Source organism: Parasteatoda tepidariorum, chromosome 2, assembly GCF_982258835.1.
Source record: "Parasteatoda tepidariorum strain Cologne lab strain chromosome 2, Ptep-v5.0, whole genome shotgun sequence".
Taxonomy (NCBI): domain Eukaryota; kingdom Metazoa; phylum Arthropoda; class Arachnida; order Araneae; family Theridiidae; genus Parasteatoda; species Parasteatoda tepidariorum.
The window spans coordinates 132,768,172-132,781,272 of record NC_141756.1 but is presented as its reverse complement, the minus strand read 5'-3'; positions in this window follow the sequence as shown (position 1 = coordinate 132,781,272).

Sequence of the window (13,101 nt, the reverse complement as noted above, 5' to 3'; positions counted from 1 at the left end):
GATTGTAATTAATATAATTTTTTTTTGTTTCAGTTATTTTATACTTTAAATCACAGAGAGTTATGCCGTTAAGAGGCCAGATAAATCCCATTTTGCTTTAAGAAACTATGTTAACATAATTTAAGTAAATATGGTGTCTTGTTAATACATTTTAGTATGGGAACGTACTTCTTGCAGGCCTCTTTTACTACTTGCCTCCATATCAGTGTCTTGCATAGACGCGCCCTTGAATGATTTGTAAAACCAGACACAATTTTTCTTTAAAATAATAATATGAGAAAAATGACATTCTGGTACTTAAAATCATTCATTCTATTTTAGTTTATTTAAAATTATTTTAATATCAATTTAATTAATAATTGCGACGGAAAGGTGGAATTTAGAAAAAGTGCGACTTACTCTTACCACTTTGAAATAAAATTTTTCTTATAGATATGAGAAAAGAGAACTTTTTTTTTGACTGATGGCAATTATGGTTATTTTAAATTTAACAACCATGTTTCAGATACATTACTTTTTATCAGTCAACTAAAGTAACATGTTTGCTGCTTAAACTTAAAATTCTTTAAAAAAAATGTATTTCAAAGCCGAAGAATACCAAAATCTTACTTTGAAAAGGTGAGGTAAGTATTAAATCAAAAAATAGATTTGAAAAAATATAAATATTGGGGAAACGTGATGACTTTTTTTAATCACATTACGTAATACAAAAGTGCATTTTTAAATTAATTAATTAAAATGCTCTTGAATTGAAGTAAGAAATAGATGATTGATTTATTGGGCAACATAAATGCCAATCAAATATTTTATTTCAAGAAATTAAATTGCTCGTGGGGGACGTGTTTTGTTTTTAAAGGAGTTTCTTTCATTTAATAACAAAAATTTTATCACATGTAAAGAAAAAAAAAAGTATTTGTCTAGCGAAAATAAAGTTTCAAAGTTGGAGAAAAAAAATTTTTTTTTTGGAATTACCAATTTAACTTTATTTTTATGAATGTCTTTATTTCAGAAGTAACGAAGCCTATTATTCGCTCGCTTACTTTAATTTCAGAAGAAAGTCAAGTTATATCACTTCTAAGTGGAAAATTCTTTTCTTCTCTAGTAAGTTTGTTAATTAAACTTGACACATTATTTGTTTTAATGTCTAAATTTCAAAAAGAGCAAAATACTTCGTTCGCCCTTAAACTAAATTTCAGAAGAAAGATTTCTTGTCGAAAAATAGCTTCTAAATTGAAGTAAAAAAGTTCTTTTTAAAAAAAAAATAACCAATTTAATTTTGCTTTATTTTCACAAATGTCTAAAGTTCAGAAGGAGCTAAGCCAATTATTCGCCCTCTCATTCAAAGTTCCGAGTGAAATAAAGTTTAAAATTTTAAAAATAACTTCAAAGTTGAATTTTTTTTTTTTTGAAATTATCTATTTAACTTAACATTATTTTAATGAATATCTCAATTTCAGAAGCGGCGAAGCACGTTATTCACTTCCTTACTTAAATTTCAGAGGAAAATGAAGTTTTTTACATAAAAGGTCGCTTTGAAGTTGGAAAAAAAAGGCTTTTTTTTTCTCTATTTCTAATTTCAGAAGGGGCCAGACTTATTATTGACCCTTTAATTAAGTTTCAAAAGAAAATAAGGATATTCTTTTGAAAATAACTTCAAAATAGAAAAAAAAAGTTTTTTTTTTCGCAGCTAATGTTCAAATTTCAGGAGGGGCGAAATATGTTCTTCATCCCCTCACTTAATTTTCAGACTGTTCCCTCTGCCCCACCCCCCGTGTTGTCACGCCAGGAACTAGGAGCGATGAGTATTAAAAAGGAAATAAATTAAAATAATGATAAAAAGTTAGCGAATGTAGAAATAGAAAATTTAGACGAAACCAATCGTTCAGATGATGAATTATGTAAAACAAATTAAAATTAAGCGAAGATCTGTCAGCCAGATTCTCTCAGAACAAAGAATTTTCTTGAATGCGGATCTTTGACGAAAATTCATGATTCAACTGAAAGCACAAAGAATTCATTGTTAAGTTAATAGAGTTTTCAAATTTTAATTATCAACTCATTCAATTAAAATAAATATATGCATATCTTCTTAAAAAAATTAATATATAGAAAATAGAGCTAAGGAAGATGGCAGTTGATATTTAAAGGGAGGGAGGCGATAGGCCAAAAAAATGTAGGCGTTATTTGGAAACTATATTTTGGGCTAAGATATCTGCCATAGTGAAAAAATGGAAATGCTCTGTGTCGACATTTTGAACGTTGTGTAATTTCACAAACCTTTATCAGAAAGTAGGTTTTTATAAAATGTTAATTATTTTTATTATTTAAAAATTTGAGCAAAATGGGTCAAATATTTTACAAAATATCAAATTTTAGAAAAATTCGTATTTTTAAAATTTGAAGAATTATTCGATACATTTCGTTCAAAAAGATTCCAAACTTTAGACTACCCTCCTGACCAATATATTCGGACCATAATTCCTGGATTGAAGCTACTCCCTATATTTGAACGACATTAATCCGAATGCGAAGAAATGGAATGTTTATTCTGAGAAAACACGTTTTCTTGTCTAATTTCGTAACTTAAGAAAATTGCTGAGAGTCCATTAATATTATAAGAAAAAGCTTTTCATTCGGCTTTTCATCACGGAAACCGCCATATTTTAAAGAGTATATGGAGCCCAATAAAAATTCCAAGCATAAATTTAAAAATATATATATGTTACTATGAATGACAGAAATCTGGAGAATATCGACTTTCACCGGTGAATGTCAACAATCACATAGTCGCTTTGGTGAATGTCCGAAATATTTGTTATATCCAATTTTATATTAATTTATGCGTTGATATTATAATATTTATTTAATATAATTACATTTATTCGATATTTTAATACATACTGACGATAGATTAGAAAAAACATAAGTGTTTGGAGTACCGGGCAATGGAACTTGACCTTAAAAAATATCAGTGTAGGGTATACCGGGAAGTGGCACTTAACAAGACCTAGTATATATATTTCGGACATTTACCAAAAGTCTAGTCTTACTAGATCTAGTTAAGTGGCACTCCCCGGTATATCCTACACTGATGTTTTTTTTTAAGGTTCAGTGCCACTGCCCGATAAACCCTACATGATACTTTTTTAACGTCAAGTACCACTGCCCGGTATACATATGCCCGAAACTCCAAACACTGATGTTTCTTCTAATCTATCGTCAGTAAGTATTAAACTATCGAATAAATGTAATTATATCAAATAATATCAGCGAATAAATTATTATAAAATTGGATATAACAAATATTTTAGACATTTATCAAAGTGACTATGTGATTGTTGACATTCACCGGTGAAAGTAGACAACCACCGATTTCGGTCATTCACAGTAAACAAAAATTTTTTTGATCTAAAGATTGTCACACGGTGCCATCTTTTAATAGTTTAAGTGAATTATAAATATTTTATTAAACGCTGCATAAGAAAACATATTCTCCATTACGAGCTGCGTTTTCCAATTTTTTCCGGAACTCTAAGTGATTGATGTGGGGGAACACCGATTTAATAAACAAAAATATAATTTTGAATTAATATTTGTTATCGTTCAAACAATTTTAAAATTAGGTGTTGAGTCAGATGGTTGAATTCTTCTGGACTATTATATTTAGTTTATGCATAAACTGAATTTGAAACAAAAAATAATTCGATATAATATTAGGTTTCTAAAATTGTTACTACTTTAATTGAATTTTATTTTATAACCGTCGTTGAATAGCCGACCCATTTGTACCTCACTTCTAATGTTCCGTAGCCTTGTCATTTTTAACCCAATCCAGAAGACAAGTGAACTCCTGGATCAAGTATTGGAAGAAATTTGCCTTCATGGAGGACTTTTCTATGGAACTAACCCGCGTTTGCGTTACATGGAGAAGAAAATCTCCTACAGTTAGCCTAACCGCAAGGGGAGTCTAACCCATGATCCGTTTACCATTGTGGATATTCTACGTCAGCAAGCAGCATGTGAAATTCGTATCGACCAGCCATCGAGGGGATTCGAACCCGGTTCACCTCATTGAAAGGCTCTATCCCCTGACCTATTACGGCTCAATTTAATTGAATTGTCTTAACTCTCGGCCTTCCACGGAACACGTTTTGGGAATCGGTGAGATCGTCATTAACGACGAATTTTTGACTGAAATTATAAGGAATAACCCCAATTTTGTTCATTTGAGTGCTTGAGCCGCTAATTGTTAATTTTATTCTTTCCATCCCTTTTTCATTGCATTGAATCAGAATATATTTTCAAAGAAAGTAGTTTTAGTTATTTACTAAATTTAACATTAATTTAAACATTTTTGTCTTGTAGGATAAAATAAAATTATATTACAATTTTCACGTATCGTTTTATATTGGAAGATGATTCTTTCTCTGTTCCTGTTTTTAAATAATTTCAGAAAAATATTTTACTATTTATCAATTACTTTTGAAATCTTAAGCAAGTTCGAATTGGATTTTTTTTCATCACCTTGTGTGGAAAATGTTATTTTTTCCGCATCTACATTGCTTAAAACTACCGATAGTTCAATATTAATAGTTTCTCAGTTTTTTCTTAATTTTACACAATGTTTTATATAATATTTTAAATGCATCGTTCAATTAAAATTTTAGTGGTGGGAGTGATGGTCAAGTATAAAATTTCCGCAACAGCCCGTAGTGGGCCATGGGGATAAGACTGCACTATTTCGTGACTGACGGCATAATTGTGGCAATGTGGTAAGCACAGGCCCCCTTTACTTCACGCTCCAACTGATGCCCATCGATCTAATTGAGTGGGCTTCAAACCCTCTGGGAATCGAACCTTAACTCTTCGGAATGACAGTTAATTGCATTAGCCATTACGACTCAAAACAGTGTTGAGAGAATTCCGATAATTTCCACCTATTTTCGCTGTTATGAACCAATTCACTCCAAATTTAAAGTTCAAACGTTAGAAGACACTCCTGCCGGACCTAACTGTCAACTTCAAAATTACCCCCTGAGCACCGATTGGGGAGCTTTCCATAGTAATAGTAGATACATATTATACAAGGCCGGGATAACTTGGCGTGTAGGGAGCTGAACTCACGTTTTTGAAAACGGGAGTTTGAATCCAGCCGGCCGGTGAAGTAAAATCGTGACTGTTGCACGTTAAATCTGTTGGATCACGAAGTACTCCATGTTCTCATAAAAAATCAATACGTCTGGGGGTACTCAATTGTAGATTGATGGTTCTCCGGTTCTGGTCAAAATTATGATCTGTAGATGTATGAATGGGTGAGCCCTATAAGCAGGTGTGGCAGAAGTCAAATTCTTGGCCATAGATGGCGCCATTGGAATTCAGGAACAATCTTACCCCATCTGCCTATATGGCCGTGTTCAACAACTATACATATTACGTAAAATATTTATCTATCAATTCTAATAGATAAATATTTTTATAATAGTTGCATTGAGATAAAGTTGACGACCTTTTCCAGATCGAACTCCATTCTTTTTCTATAGAAGTATTTTAAATAAAACTCTCCAGCGGAAAAGATTAGGAAGCTTTTTTCATGTGGAAATCTATGCAAAAGAAACAAGTTGCTGTGCACTTGCGCGTTGCGTTTTTCGGTTTTATCCGTTTTCACTGTTATTTTTGAGCATCTTGTGAAGCATCTTGCTATAGTAGAACTAAAGTAATGAACAGTGCGTAAAAAAGAAAAAAAATAAGCGAAACACCTTGAATAACTTTTGATCTAATGATAGCATTTTTAAGTTCTTGTACAAGTTAATAGTTCAAGGAGTAGGGGTGATCTTAAATCTGTTAATTAGTTAGTGTAGATGATACTTTAGGTTACGAAATCAGATGCAATAACGTATTTTCTCCGAATAACAATTTTTCTACCGATTATGATTATTGACTCCCAAAATAAAGGGGATTGCTGCAATCTAGAAAATAGAGTTCCAAAGTTTGGTGAGGGGAGAGGTCAAAAGTTTGATCCCCTTATGGTTAATTTTACTTATTGCGTATTTCTTCTTAAAACATTTTAAGAAATTAACATAAAATTTAATTAATAGTATGAAAAGAAAGAGAAGTGCTAAACACATCGAATGTTCTTCAACCAACTGAAAATGGCAACAAATGATTTCAGTCGGCACTGATGGGGGTTATCTGGCACACGTGATAAAAACAATCGATTTTACAGCAAAAAGCATTTTCATTTTTCGTTGTTGCTGTTGTCGTAGGCAATTAAAGCAAAGGGTGCGATTGTTCTTGTTTTTTAGTGGCGCCATCTACGGACAAGAATTTGACTTCTGCCACACCCATACGTCACACCCGCTTGCAGGGTGAACACATTCATACATCCATTCCTTCTTCCACAGATCGTAATTTTTGACCTGATCCAGAGAACGATCAATCTCCAATTCAGTACCCTCAGAGGTATAATTTTTTATGGGAACTGTGTGACTCGATAGATTTAACTTGCACCAGTCGCTATTTACTACACAGAGAGTCTTCGAATGGCTAAATTCCCGTTCTCATGAAGGTGGGTTCTGCCAACCAGGTTCATTTATCGTTAAAAGTATTGCTGCAAAAATTGCAGCAATTTTTTTACAATGTGCTAGTTGCAAACTAAAAAAAAAAAATTTAAGCACTTAATACATTAAATAATTCAATGAATTCCATAAATAAGAAGCACACTCTCATCAAGTTCTAAAAATCTTACTATTTTTACGAAAGAACACACATCTATAAAGCTGTTGAAACCTGTGTAAAGGTTTCATAACTTAAAAAGAAGCTCATTTGAGAATATTTAAATATATTTTGAAATCATTCACGCTTATAATTAAACTGAAGCACGTATGAATGTAATAAGTAAGCGGTAAGTATAAATTGAATTTCCTTCATAAAATGTGCTTTTTTTTTTTTTTGCTCTTAAGTTTCATAAATTCAATTTTCAACCAGTGACGTTATATATTTCGTTAAGTCTAACTAAGAAAATCGTTAGTCTTTAAATCGTTAGTCTAACTAAGAAAGGTTTCGTGGTTTTCTTCTCTTTGTAACAAAGTACAAGGTGGTTTTACTGAAATAGCTTCTCATTGATAAGAAATTGCACCATCAGAAAGGTTCCTAATTCTACATTAAAATCGAAATACAGAATTTATTATTAAAATCGAAAATCTTCTTTTTAGTTTAGCAACGTTGGTATTACAAAAAAAAAAAAAATTCTATTTTTTAATTTTTAGAATATCGTTTTAAATGACAATTTATTTTATTTCATGTTAGATTTAAAATGCCTTCAACTCTAGATTTTTAGTTTACTCGGTGATTCTTTTAAAAGTTTCATTTTAGTGCTCTATTTTTTTTAAAAAAAGATAAAATTGATGAAACCCAAAAATATTCCTCATTTTTATTTCCATACTTTTTGCTTTAGCAGAATATTTTTTTTAATAGAAATAAAATTTCATTCACACATTTCAATCTTTATTGTACTTAATATTTATTTTCAGCAGTAAATTATTCTAGATTTATGGTTTCTCCCTAAGCCAGGAGCAGAATTATATCTAATGTTCGACTACAAAATTCTTTATCATTGCAAATGTTGTATATGTATTATGAGATCGGGCGAACCATAGAGGGTTTCTTTGGTTTTCTGCATTGTTATGTTGATTACTGCCATCGCAAGTCTTGCCATGCAGGTTGTGACAGTAACTTTTCTTTTCTTCGTTGCGATCAAAATTAGAAAGTATTAAACATTGGTTTTATCATCGCCGATGATAAAATAAATGAGACATAGCATTTTTACATACAGTTCAATTAAGTTATAACAATAATATGTAATGCAATGTTCTATATTTTAATTAAAAAAAACTTTATTATCATTTTTTTTATTAAAAGTGTAAGTTTAATTGAAGCCAGGGGGGAAATAAGCAGAATTCTATTACCGTTGTTACGTGTAAATTTACAACAAAATCTATGCATTATTTTTTTTAATATTAAGTAAGAGTGAAACTTGCACTGGCGCTAATTTTTCTGAAATTGGCGTAATTTTTTTAGTTTTTGGTAACCCTTTAAGATGACGTTGAATCCCGTTCAAAACAAACTAATTCAAGTTTGAATACGCGGTAAGTGTCTTTAAAATTCAAATTAATTTCCTATTCCTATTTTACTTGGTTTAAAAAAATTTCACCTAGAATCAACAAAAGGGAAAATATTCGTCTAAAATATTCAATTACTAAGCATTGTATATTAGTTTACTTAAGTAAATTAATCTAAATGATTTAATGTGTAGTTGACCTGCAGAAGTTATTGCAGGTTGATATCGGAATTTTCATACCGTGATATATATTCTGAAAAATATCACTATTTAGCAATAAATCAAGTTATTTTTCTTTTTAACTTATTTGCATTATTTTGACATTACATAATATTCAAACTTCATATCCTCATTTTTGAGAATGTAGATTTCTCAAATCGGCAGATCTCACAATCCGCGAATAAATCTTGCCTAAAATTATATTCTTTAACAGGCGTTTATATTTAATTTTATCTTATGGAGCTTATATTATTTCCTCTAAAATTTTAGTTGGTTTGTAGAAATTGGGATTTTTTTTATCAAATATACAATAATCTGACGAAAGCAGATACATTTAGAAAAAACCTGTTTATAGTTCTGAATATTTTTAATGTAAAGATAGCAGTATTTAAATTATGAAATTGTTCATGGAGTATGAATATACTGAAGTGTAGTAAAATTATGAGTGCAAAGGAAAAATAATTGTTCTAACAGTTTAGAATAGTTCTAATAGAAACAAAATCTACATCCTTGCATTTGGGAATTTTATTTTAACTTGAAGAATTCGATGAGAGATACTTATAAATGCATACATATATTTTTATTTACTTTAATCATTATATTATGATTGTTTTTTTTTTTAATTTTTATTTATATAATCAATAGATTTTTACATAACTTATTTCCTATAAACTTCCGAAGTATTAAATAAATTATTAATTATTAATTTAATATAAATATAGTTGGATAAAAATCGTTAACATTATCTCTCAGAACCTTATAGGACATTTTTTAAGTACTGCTGACCTAAAAAATACTTCGCCCTAATGAAGTGGCTTAGCAAAATGTGGGTCAGAAGTTATGTTTTTGATACGCACTTGTGTTAAACATATTTTTCATACTTTTTTTATTGATTATGTGTTAATAAAGGTCAAAATAAGTGGCAAATATATTTACCGGTGTCTTTCGCTGTATTAAAGGTAAAATCTTCCAAACACAGCTCACTTCCAATTTTTTTCTTCTAAATTTGCAGTTATTTAGAGATCTAAGAGAAACAGTTATTCCTCATAGAAATTTCTTTAATTTACAAAATCAGCTATTGATTAATTTTTTAATATGACTGGAAAAAAATTAAACTACTCATTTTGGATTTTATACTTTAACATACCTACCAACTCTTCCGGATTTTCCGGAAGATTTTATTTTCATATTTAAAGTGGTAGCAATACTCAGGTTATTCCAATTAACTTTTTGATTTATAATGATAATTATAAATGAGTTTGATTACCACTACATATAAATAATTACAATAAATATATGAAAGCATAATAATCCTTGCACAAGCGAATTTCAACGGGATCAAAATATAAATATATTTTTGAGTCAGATTGTTTTTCGTTTATTGCTTTACAACTCTGAAAATCCATTCTCGGAAAGAATGAGAGGTACGCTTTAATACAAATATAATTTGAAATTTTGACATATTTTTATTACGTATTAGACTATTTTTTATAAATAAAAAACATCAAACTATATACACCTGAATCCTTTAAATCCTTATAGCCTTTACCTGAATCCTTAATAATCCTTTTGAAGGCCGTGGTAAGTATTCTTACCACCACGTTTTACCACTTTTAATTCAGGTTTCCATTTTTCAATAACTTCAGCTTTCTTGAAGTGATTTTGAATAAAATTGGTAACCATTTGTCACTTTTAAAAAAACGCATAAAAGTTATAAAATACATAATTCCTTTTGAAGTTTGTAGCATTTAAGGAATTTATTTTATAAATAAAGAAGTCAGTAAGTTCCTAATAGGTCATGTTAAACATATTTACCACCAAAAAAATGGCATTTTTATAAACTAAATGAGTTTTTTTTAATATATCAATTACTGCTCTTAAAACAATTTCAATTCCGAAAATACTTTAATTTACCTTTACTAGAAATAAAGGGCCCGTTAAAGAGTTAACATTCTTTTTTTTTATCAAGAGAAAACGTTAATTATTTTCTAATACGATTAAAAAAAAAAGGAAACAACTTGAATAATTTTTGATAGAATGATTGGGTTTTCGCTTTACTGGAAGTCAATTTGAGAGTCTAACCTTAAATATATTAATTAATTAGGAAATACTTTATTTTACGATGCGAAGGAAGACACAAAAATGCTTTTCAATAAACGCATTTTGTACCGACTTTTGACCCTCTAATGGGTCAATGGGATCTTCTATGGGAGGATCTGGAAAATAAGTCGTATAGTTTTCAAAAAAGAAAAGTTTAGAAGTACTATATTTGAAATTCTTCGATCGATTTCGTTCAAATTTTGCGTCTGGGTTTGATAGTGCACGTTTCCTGATTTCGCAACTAAATATTAAAACAGTGCAAATCAATTTTTCACTTAGGGTTATGCCCTGGAATCATTAAGATTGTGCTCGAGTAGATGAAACTCGGATTATCGAATCAAAAGTTATTAAGAGTGTGCATTTCGCAATTACGAAAGAGCAAATTTTGTGTTAATTTTTTTCGTGTGATAATTTTTTTTACTGCCGTTGTAGACGTTGAAAGCTAAATTATTCAAAAATAAAAGTAAAACAACTACAATTAAGAAAAAAAAAAGATAATAGATATTATTTAAATAAAGTAATATCAGAAACTAAAAAATATTATTTATTGACAGACTTATGCCAACCAAAGGAAATCATAATTAAAAAGTTGAAAACAAAATATTCAGATAAAAAGGTGAAATTATTGATGACAAGTTTTCCCCAAAAGTTATGCAACAGCTAAGCAACATATTACAAATGTATACAAGTGTTTTAAAATATTTTGATTTTTGTTATGAACTAAGAGTTTTAAATGCATTTAATATGAACTGAAAAATATTGAATTAAAAAAAATTATTGTGAAGAATTTGTAAAGCATTGGATTTTTTGCTGTGCACATTGATTAAAATTTTTTGAATTCATTCTTTTTTATGTGTACATCCCATCGGCCTTGGTTAAAGCTAAAATTAAATATTTCAACTTTTAAGCAAAAGAGGAAAAAAAACAACCGCCGTTTTTTTATGGCACTGTCCAAACAGTATATAGCCGCAATGACTCAGGGGATAGAGAGTTCGCCTTCCAATGAACCTGGTCGATACGAATTCCGCATCCGGCTTGCACCGACCACAGTGCTGACGCGAAATATCCTCTGTGGTAGACGGGTCATGGGTTAGAGTCCCCTTGCCGTCAGGCTAACCGTGGGAGGTTCTCGTGGTCTTCCTCTCCATGTAACGCAAATGTGGAATAGCTCCATCAGAAAGTCCTCCACGAAGGAAAATTTCTCCCAATACCTGATCCAGCAACTTCCTTGTCTTCGGGATTGGGTTCAAACTTACGAGGCTACGGAATTGAACATTCGTAGTCATAAACACAAAATTGAGTCGGTTGTTTGAATGACGGTTATGAAATTCTAAAATAACATAACAATAGAAAGACAAAACATGGCTGTATATCTAGAAAGTGTTGTAGACTGTCCACCACTAAAAGTATTCAACTCAAATTCACCAATAAAACATGTTAACGCTACTCTATGTTGAGATACCTTTAGATAAACGACAGTTGTCTTTTCCCCACATTAGTGAAATTCGGACGCGATCAGACCACGCCTTCCTAAACAGAAAAGCCTACTTCGATAGATGGTCCACATTGGACAGTCACTGCGACATATCAAGCTGTTGTTACTCAGTCTCGATCACACAAGGTCAGCCTGTATATTCTAATGGCAACACGGATGGGACGTCGACCGTCCTGAACTTAATATAGCTGTGATTTAAGTGTGATGATAGCAGTGATTTTATTACAACCCTCCCGGTCAGTATTTAATTGAAGACTCGGTTATTAAAATGCTATTGTGTTTCATTTGATTTAATTTGAACAAAATATTTGATCAAGCTGTGTTAGTTTCTTAACGGAGATAAATGATTTTCCTTTTCTCTGTTAAAGTATTGAAGAAGTGTTGAAATATTCTTCGTTTTTAAAAATGAAATTCGAGTACCTTATACTTACTGAAGGTCATAAAGATAACTAACCCTACTTGGTGTTATCAAAAATACTAAGGGATCACTGTGGCCCCTTCCCTCATTCTAAGTATAAGTTTCTGCATGGCTGACACGTGATTGATTAAATTGGAAGAAATCATTTCTTGAACTGCAAAGCAAGAACAAATAAACAAGTAGAAACAAGAGATGCAAAAATTTTTCGGAATCCTGATTCTTAAAATTGTTTCACCGAAGCTTATTTTCAAAATATTGTTAAAGTGGCCTTAAGATAATTTAAAAAATAGTGGTGTAACTGAGCATCTTGAGGTTTGAACACAAAAATTCAGAAAGATCCCCTCTTACTAACAGATGATAAAAATGTTATAAGAGAGGGTCGTTTTATTACATTTTTATTAAGTCGCTTTCATTTTTGGGAGGGTGGGTTCAATCAACAACCAACATTTTGACAAGTTCCCAACTAACTAGCGTGCTAAAATCTCAACAGCTGCGTGACTAGGGTTCTTAGCTTTTAAATGGAGCTCTGCGTCTGATTATAACATTCGTTTTATGATGGTAAAATGCATTATTCACAAAAAAAAAAAATAGAATTTATGATCAATCGGAATTTCCAGTATTACTCTTGTTGACGATACAACTTTCAATCTTTTCCGAGTGCTTCAAATTGAATTTATTTTCAAATAGTCGTCAATCGATATTTCAAATACTGACTCCATAATCCGCAGATTTCAGTTGGCCAGATGACTAAAA